General features: G+C 32.3%; 2 pseudogenes; both read right to left on the bottom strand.

Moving 5' to 3' along the window:
- Nucleotides 1-297: 297 nt before the first annotated feature.
- Nucleotides 298-1,507, bottom strand: LOC111315177 (serine/threonine protein phosphatase 2A 57 kDa regulatory subunit B' beta isoform-like; annotated as a pseudogene).
- Nucleotides 1,508-2,166: 659 nt separating this feature from the next.
- On the bottom strand, nucleotides 2,167-5,545 carry LOC111315039 (sucrose transport protein SUC2-like; annotated as a pseudogene).
- Nucleotides 5,546-9,770: the final 4,225 nt, after the last annotated feature.

Here is a 9,770-nt window from a genome sequence, read left to right as displayed (position 1 = left end):
TATATGTTATCATTTTTATTCTATTTGTGAAATTAAAGGACTCTAATATTAATGTATTTAATAATTTCTCTTAAAATATATGCATCGCTTAGCATATGTTTTTCCTAACTACTCGTATGACATTGTTATTTGTGTGAAAGAAACCAAACAACGCAGGAAATGCAATATTTTATCCTTAACTCTATCCAAACGTTCTTCCATTTTTTTTTTTTTTAATAAAAACTGTGGAATAATTTCACTAGAACAAGAATTTCATGCAAACACAAATATGAAAAGAGCAGAGCCGCATACAGCCAGTCACTTGGGTGCATAAAGGCAAGGCCAACTTCCTGTGGAATAAGCCAGTTGCTTATGCTAAATCTTCAAACCCTTGGCGTTGTGTAAATGGAAGAAGTACTTCTTTTAGTGGAACCGCAAAGCCATTGATGATGTGGGATAAACTTGCATAAAATTTTTTAAATGCAATTTTAGAAATTTGTTCATAAGAATAATTTATTAAAAATTTTAATAAAAAATTTTAAATTGATAGATTGATAAAGATTAATATGAAAATCAATAATACATACAAATATTATTAAAAATATTATTTATAATTTAAATCTAATTGATAAGTAGTAAATGGCAAAAATTTTGTTAACATTTTTTATTAATAATATCTATTTAAATAATATATCAAAATTCGTATGTTTGATTTATATAATAAAATTTTTCAATCTATCAATTTTTATTTTTATTTAATCATATCTAGTAGGAATTTTATGAATTTCATTTAAGATTCATCTAAGTTTTTCCCCTACGATGCTTACCCATGTCTCAAGCACCTCACCAACCCCACAATGCCATGTGTCTCAAAAACCTAATGCAAAAAGACATGGTTCATTGCTTTTCTCATGAATGATCAAATGGAAAGTGAATCTTGAACATATCCAAGCTCTCTTTTTCTCTCGGGTCTTCAGACTGAAAGAGGAAGAGTAAGATTGAGAATGAAATGGTGATCAATATTTTAATCTCGAAGTGTCTTGGGATCTACATTGAGAACAAGCCCAAGGAGATCATCATAAACAATTTGCAAGTGTGGCCATACTGGTGTAAAAGTCATCATCAGGCAAGTCCGAAATTATTAAGTATTGGAAGGTGCAGGGAGTGGCCTGAGCAGATTGGCTGACAACATGGACATTAGAGGTGATACAAGTTGTTCACGCAAGGGAAGATTTGATCGAAGAGAGAACTTGGATAAGCTTAAGCCGCTTGAGATTTTGTTATGAAGGGGATTCCAGAGGATTGGTGAGTGAAAATGAAGTTGCAATAAGATATTGCAGACGAATTTCTTCATATTAGGAGTCAAATAGATATATATTGCCTACCATTGCTAGGACTAGAAAGGGTACTTCCAATGTAAGGCTTGGAAGGAATCCAGATCACAGAGGTGCTGAAGGGTAGTTTTCTTCATTGGTGATTGATGCTTTTGGAGAATTCTTGGGGGAATCCCTTTAATGCACATCTTCATTCCCCGTTCCCTTTCCCTCTTCCTTCTCTGCTTTCTTTCCTTGGCTTTTCTTTAATTGCAAATCTTTGTTCATCACTATTAATTTGATTGAAAAACTCTCCTATTTATATCTTTCTTGCCCCAAGGATAGTAAGCCATAAAAAAGGCCAAAAGGACACCGATGTTTTCTAGACAAGAAATGTTGTAATATGGACAACGAACTGTTGAGTTCTTGCCCCAAGTTCAATTAAATAAGGGAGTAAATGAGCTAAATGGAGTAAACATACCGTCATATTTAAGTTTGATTTAACTCTAAAATTCAAGACTTAATTCAAATTTGATTGAACTTCATTTTTAATACTTGAGTTCAACTCGTAATTTAATTGAACCCCTCAAACTCAACTTGATAAGTTTCATCAAATTCGATTAAATCATAAATATTAACATTAAACATTATATTTTTATTATTTACTTAAATATATTAAATATATTAAAAAATAAAAACTTAATTAAGCACGTAAGTTTTTCGAATTAAATATTAAATTATTTAAACCCAACTTGACTCATTACTTAAATATCTTGAGTTTGAGATCTAACTCGAGTCTTAACTTTTTTCCTATTCGGCCAGAGTAATTCGAGTTTAAATTGATACATTTTAATACCAAAACAGCTAATTGAGCTAGTCTAGGCATTTTTTTTACATAAAAAATGCCGGTTAGGGTTCTTCCTTTTGTTTTGATATAATAAGGAAAAAAAAAAAAAGAGAGAGAAAGGAAAGAAAGAAAGATCAAACTCCCAGATCCATTAGTGTTAATGAACTCCAGCAGTTGAACTCTTGGCAGCAGGGACATCAGGGGGGTGGAGATGGGAGAATGGTTAGAGCAACTATTCCACTTGCAGCTGCTGCAAATGCTCCAAGTACAAAAGCTGGAAGATTTCCACCTCCAAATATTGCATCAAATGGTCCACTCCCCAAAGACACTAACATCTATAAATTCATTAGACACCAAAATCAATACCAAAGTTGCAACTAGCTATAATCATTAATGTATAAATTCATTACACTAATCTATAATCATTAATTATAAAACATTTAGTATAGTTACAGCCAGAATACACACTGTTATACTAGCATTAATAAGAATGCTATTACCTGTGGTATTACTATTGCAAGATTCAGCACTCCCAAAGAAAGACCTGTTTCAAAGCAAATCATAATCAATTGTAGCTTGAAAGGATAATTGGGCAATACCAGAAGTTATTTTCAATGAGCCTGGAAAAATTGTTGCAAAATTTACCTTGGCCTGCACCATAGGAACTAGAAAATATGGATGCCAATGCAAAAGGAATGCTGTTAGTTACCAGGAAAAATAAAACAGTAAATTATCCTTGTGCTTGTGAAAGATTCATGGATCAAAACATATTTTCCCTTATTGAAACCCATTAATCATAATGCATTTCAAATGAACTCAAATATTGTTAAAAATGTTTCCATTGTCCTTATGCTGAAAGTTGATTCATTTTCCTAGAGCTGCATGCCTCCACCGGTCAGTTACTTCCAAAAAAAGGGGAAAAACAAGTAATGTGAGAAATAAAGAAAGAAAACAGAAATTGACAATGAAATTGAAACCTCACTTAGCAGAATGCAATAAATGACCGTTGAAGGTATCAAAAATAGTATGCCTATACTCCCAAACATATTTATAACACATGGAGAGGTATTTATAATATAGGGAAGAACAAACAAAAAAAACTGCAAAAATATATTTTAGTATTTATATTTTCCTGATAAAAAGGCCCAAAAGTCTGATGAGCAATGCTAGGGGCAGTTGCTTATACAGTCACCTTTGAATACTCACTTATTACGTATAAAAATGAAAAAAAAAAAAAAAACAAATACGAACTTCAAGTGGTAAAACTAAAGATTTAAACAAAATGTTAAAGGAAATCATCCACCTTTGATGCCAGTTTAGATTTTTTTTTTTTTTTTTCCCTTCAAATGAGCCCATTTCTGGAAGGTTAAAGGTGAAGAATTTTTTTCTTTCTAAGCTGAGGCAATGAATTTTATCATAGGATATAGAACAAGAAACAATCAGCAAAAGAACCAGGTTGCAAGTGAATTAATAGAAAAAGAGCTAGCGAGAAAGAGAATACCTAAAACCTTTTTTTTTTTTTTGGCCAATGAGCCAAAACTATCTCAATACTCTCAAAAAAGCATTCAAAATTTAAGGTGGAGAAACAGACTCTCACTAAGCAAGCATTACATCAAACAGATGGTTTGCAAACTCCCCCTAAATTTATTGTCTTTAAGAATAACAAATAAGTTCTTAGGATATACTCTTGGCCAAGCATAGCTGCAAACCAGTTTAAATGTCGTAGATTATAAAGGTTATTACATGATAAAATAAGGGAATGAATTAAATTTGCATTTGCATTTGCATTTGGTTTCTAGCGTCGAAAAAAGGCATGACGTGGTTCTCTACATGAGCGGGTGTTCAAGGGTGACCGTGGATACAACTCAAAGTCTTATGACTCCAAAATTCATCAAAAATGCAGTAGCGGTTAAAACGCATGACAGACCAATACAATACAAATTGAGACTCAAAATTTATTCAAGAAAAAAAACAAAAAGTGGGTGAACAAAAGAACGAAGTTACAGCGAAAGGTATCCCCAGTGCTGCGAATAGGGTCAATGCCCCAGCCTTGACACCAGCTGGTGGTGGCAAAGGGACTATGTCACGGTCCACGGTGGCGAACCGGCGGCTTGGCTTAGCCAATTTGTTCACCAAAACTGTCATTGCCAAACAAAAAGCTAGCAAAAATTTGACAATCCCCCAAAGCCTATTGACCCCTCCAACCGCACTCGTCAACAGCTCCACCACATGCGACGTGAAACCCAACACCACAGAGTTCAACATGAGCCCCAATGCACCCGCACGTACACCATCATTATACAGCTTCAAAATGACGTTATTTCCATGTGAATCCCCACCGTACACCTCTCTCCCCATCCAATCAGTGTCGAACAACAAGAAAGGGCACCATGCAATCCAATTAAGACACGTCACCAATAGGAGAATCCACATGGGTCTTTTTAAGTCTTTCAGAGCAGCGAATATTTCCCCGAAGAAGGGAACCGACGTTGCCTCTGCTGCTGCTTCTTCTTCATCCTCAAGCTCCCCACCTTGGTTACCAGCGTTTCCACTTTCCGGTGACAAGGGCTTTTCATGCACGCAGCAGAGAGCAATGGAGGTTAAGGTTAGCAAAAGCAAAATGGAGAAAAAGAAACAGCTTTTGAGATTTGCACAGTAAATGTCACAAGCCTTCGTGGTTGTAAATGGGAAGATGTTGTGAAGGTGAGTGTAGGAACCGGCGGCGAAGCCAAGGACGTTTCCAAGCGCCATGAAGAATGAAAAGAAAGCGTTCGCGGTTCGCGTTTTCTTCTGGTTGTTCCCTGAAAGATCAGCCAGTAAAGCTCTGCATGGACCTTGTAACATGTTGTTGGCCACGTCTAGGATCCAAAACCCTATCACAAGGCACGTGGCTTCATGTCTTTGGCCATGGAGTCCCCAAAGATATTACCTAAGTCAGCTGCGAAGCCAATGAGGACGACCGCGGTAGCGACCAGGGAGGCTCCAGCGGCTATAAAAGGGCGGCGACGGCTGAAACAGGACGTGCAACGGTCGCTGTGGTAACCCACGATGGGTTGTACCAGCATTCCAGAGATGGGTCCACAGAGCCAAATTAGAGAAGCCCATTTGTGAGGGATGCCAAGGAGTTGAACATAAGGGGTGAGGAGGGAGAGCTGCAAGGCCCAGCCAAATTGGATCCCGGCGGCGATGGCAGCCACCAGGGTGATCTTTTTTAGACGGGAAGGACGTGCAGGAGACAACGGAGGTGGCTGCTGGAGCTGAAAGGAAGATTTCTTGTTGGGCTTAGTACTGCTACCACTCTCCATATACGGCTCTACCAAAAAGGGTATTTTATTTTGTATGGGAAAGAAGTGAGATGCACGGGAAGTCGGGAAATTTATATGACCGGAAGAGAGAGGGAGAAGGGAAAGCAAAGGGCAAAACGGGGAAGAGGAAAAAGCCCTATCCATGTTGGAGTTGTCTAATGAACACTGTACCATACAGTGTTATTAACACCTCGCGTAAAAATGCCTTAAATTCTCCTTTCCATCTTAAGGACAGAAATTGGGATGAATTGTTAGTGAATAAATTTTATATATTATTAATAAATTAAATGATATTATTTTGTTAATAACGTAAATCATTAATAAGTAAATTTTTTTAAAAAATTTAAATTTTTTATATTTATTTTAAAAATTATATTTATTTATTAATAAAATAATATCATATGATTAATTAATAATATATAAAATTTATACATAAAAAATATATGATAATACAAGAATTTTCGCCGTTTAGAAAAAGAAAAAATTATAATTTAAAATATTTCAAATAATTAAAATAGTGAGCAAGGAGTAAGAGTATTAATGCATGCATGGATGCGTGGAAGACTGAGATGATAGGTTGAGGGAGAGGGAGAGGGGGAGGGGGAGGGAAAGCGAATAATAAAGGTGAATGGTTTTGGCATTATCCAGCATGGGCCTTTTCGCGCGCAACCCAAAGACTGAAACAGTAATAAAAACCGGCGAGGAGCGAGGATTCAGAGTTAGATTCAGAGTCCGAGATTTTGAATGATTTTTTTTTCGGCCCACAGCCACAACGTAAAGGATGACAGAGGAATACCTTCCCAACTTGCTGCCTATGGGATCACCCTTCACCCACTTTAAAAAACGTACTTCTACTTTCTTTTCTCTCTTTCTGCCTTAGATTCAGTCAAATTCTTGCTTCTATCAATTTTTTTAATTATGGTAGTGATTTTTGTGTTCATGCAAAAATTAGAATTTAATAATATAAATAATTTGCATAAATTTACTATTTATTTTTAATAATTTAAAATATTAGTTTAAAATGTAATATAATTATAAAATTAACGTTAAATTGTTGATATGATAATTTTTCACCTTGTAATAGCTACTAATGTGGCTTTAGCTAGTATCTAAATACAACATTAGCAACTTTATTTTTTCTCCCTTCCTTAGGCACCCCACAGTGCAGTTAGAGACAAAAAATGACTTTGGATTCCATCACATCAGGTGTGATGATATCCAAATAAGTCTTTACGCAATGTTTAAATAAATATTAATAAAAAAAATGAAAGAAAATGAAAGGAAAGAAAAAAAAATCTTTTGAAAAGAAATGAAAGGATATATATACTCTTATTTGGATAATTAAAATTAATAAAAAAAAAAATTACAACAACTATTGTTTAGATGAAGAGTGAAAAAGAATAAAAATAATTCATTATAATAATTTTTTTCAATTATAACTTTTCATTGATTGTGATTTTAGAACACTCTTAAACCATGATATATTTGCTATTTTGTTTGACCTCAAAATTGTTGCTATATTAGTAGTTTTTAATTAAGTAAAATAAAAAAATATTTTATAAATATACATTGATGAATTTTTTTGTCATTATCAAAATTTCAACACACTATCTCTTTGGCAATGTATTCATATAAAGCTATTAAATATAAAAAATGTAATCACATAAAAACATTACATACTAGTGAATTTATATCCTTTTTGCACTAAACAAAAAGTAATAATATATTACCGTATAGTTGTCCAACATAAATTTATTTTACCAAAAAGATATGGTTTTAAAAAAATTACAGGAAGATTATGATGTGATTTGATTTTTTGACTAAATTTTTAATATTAAGAAAAAGATTGATTAATAGTCTTTTTATAAAAATAAAATTTTTTCAACTTTTTTTTCCTTAGCTTTTCTTCCAATTTGGGGTATTAAAAAAGTGAGGATTACAAAGGAAAACAAAAGTTATTGAGTTTCCACCTCTTTCCTTTCCTTTAAATTAAAAGTTTATCCAAACAAAAAAAAGATTTTTCTATTTCCATTACTTTCCTTTATTTTTCTTTCCTTTCTTTCCCCTCCCCTCAATCGAAACATACTGTGAGAGACATAGCATATAGTATTGAAACTCTTAACTTCAACAAATATATTTTTTCACAATAACAAGATCGAAAAAAAAAAAACCCCAAATTATTTTACCTTCTTAATTTCCCCTAACCTTAACTCTTTGAAAACTAAAAGCAATTGAAGATTAGAAAAGGTATACTAAAATTAAGCAAGAAAATATTGAAAAAAGAAAAAGCAATGATTGGGAGTTCGATCAAGAAACAAGGAGAAGGTTGAAATGCGAGAAACCACCAATTCTACTTTTTTACTACTGCTACTCTTCAAGTATATTTTCTTCCAAAATTCCATTTTGTTTTTTTCTTTCTTGCTTATCAATTCACTTTTTCTCACTTCCACTGCAAATTTGAAACTCCTTTTGGAAAAAAAATTTTAGAAAACTTAAGGAAAAAATTGAAGCAAGAAAATAGAGAGATGCAATTTACAAGCTAGGCTGAGGACCTTTAATTATATTTTTTGGTCAAATTTTTGAAAATTTCTGTTTGTTTGCGATTAAAAAGCTAATTGTGGTCTTAAAAGGGGTTTGGTAGTGGTGTGTGGCTTTTTTTTGTTGTCTTTTTGTATGTTTGTTTTTGAAAGAGTTTGACAAGTCTGAGTTTTGTGTGTAATTTATTATTCCCATAACTTTTTCAGTTTGGGTAATGTTGCATAGACATTGGATTTTGTAATTTATGCAATTAAGGGTTGTTTACCGAATATTATATTTCTTGAATTATTTATATAACTTAGTTGTTTATTTGTACAATGGACATTTATTTATTTCATTTTTTGTTTATTATCACCTGTTAATATAAGTTGGGAATCATACGAAGTAAGGTACCATCAAAGGGAAGTTTCAAAAAAAGTCGTAGAACAATTAGATATGTGAATAGATTAGTAAATAAGTATGATGAAAAATCGGATCAAATTTGTTATTAGACAATACTATGGGCAATGAGTTTTTAGGTTATAATTTATTAAATAAAATGAAAGTTTACTACGTTAAGTCTGGTAAAATATTAAGTATAGGCTTGAAGTGGGGGTAATAATGGTTTGGATCACATCGAATTTGGTTTAATTTTTTTAGATAATGCATAGTATTATGAATTTTTAAAATCAAATTCAAAACTAAACTGACATTCTTTTGAAATTGATTCGATCCAAAACGAATTCTACTAGTTTGATTTGGTTTGGTTTATTGGCTTTTAATTTTTTTTATTTTTATATATTATTTTAATAAGATTTTTAATATATTTAAATAGATTTATTTATAAAATAATTATTTTTATTTTATAAAAATTTAAAATACATAAAAACTAATAAAAATATATAATTCAATTCAGTTTTTTTCACATCTCAATCTAAAATTTGATTCAAGCTTAATATATACATTTAATATCTATCATTTATCTGAACCAAATAAGAAAAAAATTGATCCGAACCGAAACAAACACTATAATTTTGAATTGATTTTTTATTTTCTTTGTTTTTTTCTCACCTCTAGTTTGAAGTTGTTAACATAAGTGGATCAAAATATAATAGATTTTGCTAGCCAATTAAGGATGGGTAAGACAATAGATATATTTGTAGAATATTTGGATTATAAAATTAACAATGACATTTCAAATTCTTTTTTAGAACTAATTAAAGTTGGTAAAGATGTAAATAACATAAATGCGGAGGTTCATGTGATTGAGAGTAATGAGCCAAATTGACCTCTTACACCTACCTTAAGTGATTTTTATAGTGATTCAGAGGAAAATGATTTCGATGGAGATAATATTGAAGGGAATGAAAATGAAATGAATGCGAATGGCCATCTTAATGTTGAGAAAAAGCATTTTCATAATTTGAATGCAAATGAAATGAATGTGATTGATGACCATGTTAGTGATAAAGAAACTAATTCAAGTGAAGTGACGGGAGTTTGATGGATGTGAAATGGATGTGTAATGATGGTTTGGATATTGATGATGAATTTCAGTTTGCTAGGTAAAATCTGATGGTATATGTTAAGAAAAAAATATAATTTGTTGATGGTGACTCAAATGTTGAATCAGATGATGATGATGATGATAAGAGTAATAATGATGGTGAGGGTAATGATGCTAGTGAGAACGTAAAAGTTGAAGCTTTTAGGCCAAACTTTGAAATTGGCAATGTTAATAGCTATATCAATAAGTACTTTAATTCATTAAACTCTAATAGTTTTCAAGACACTGGTGATGGTCTGGTG

The sequence above is a fragment of the Durio zibethinus genome, chromosome 20 (genome assembly GCF_047325235.1).
Source record: "Durio zibethinus cultivar Kanyao isolate XHJ-2024 chromosome 20, ASM4732523v1, whole genome shotgun sequence".
Classification (NCBI taxonomy): Eukaryota; Viridiplantae; Streptophyta; class Magnoliopsida; order Malvales; family Malvaceae; genus Durio; species Durio zibethinus.
This window is presented reverse-complemented; position numbering and strand designations above follow the sequence as displayed.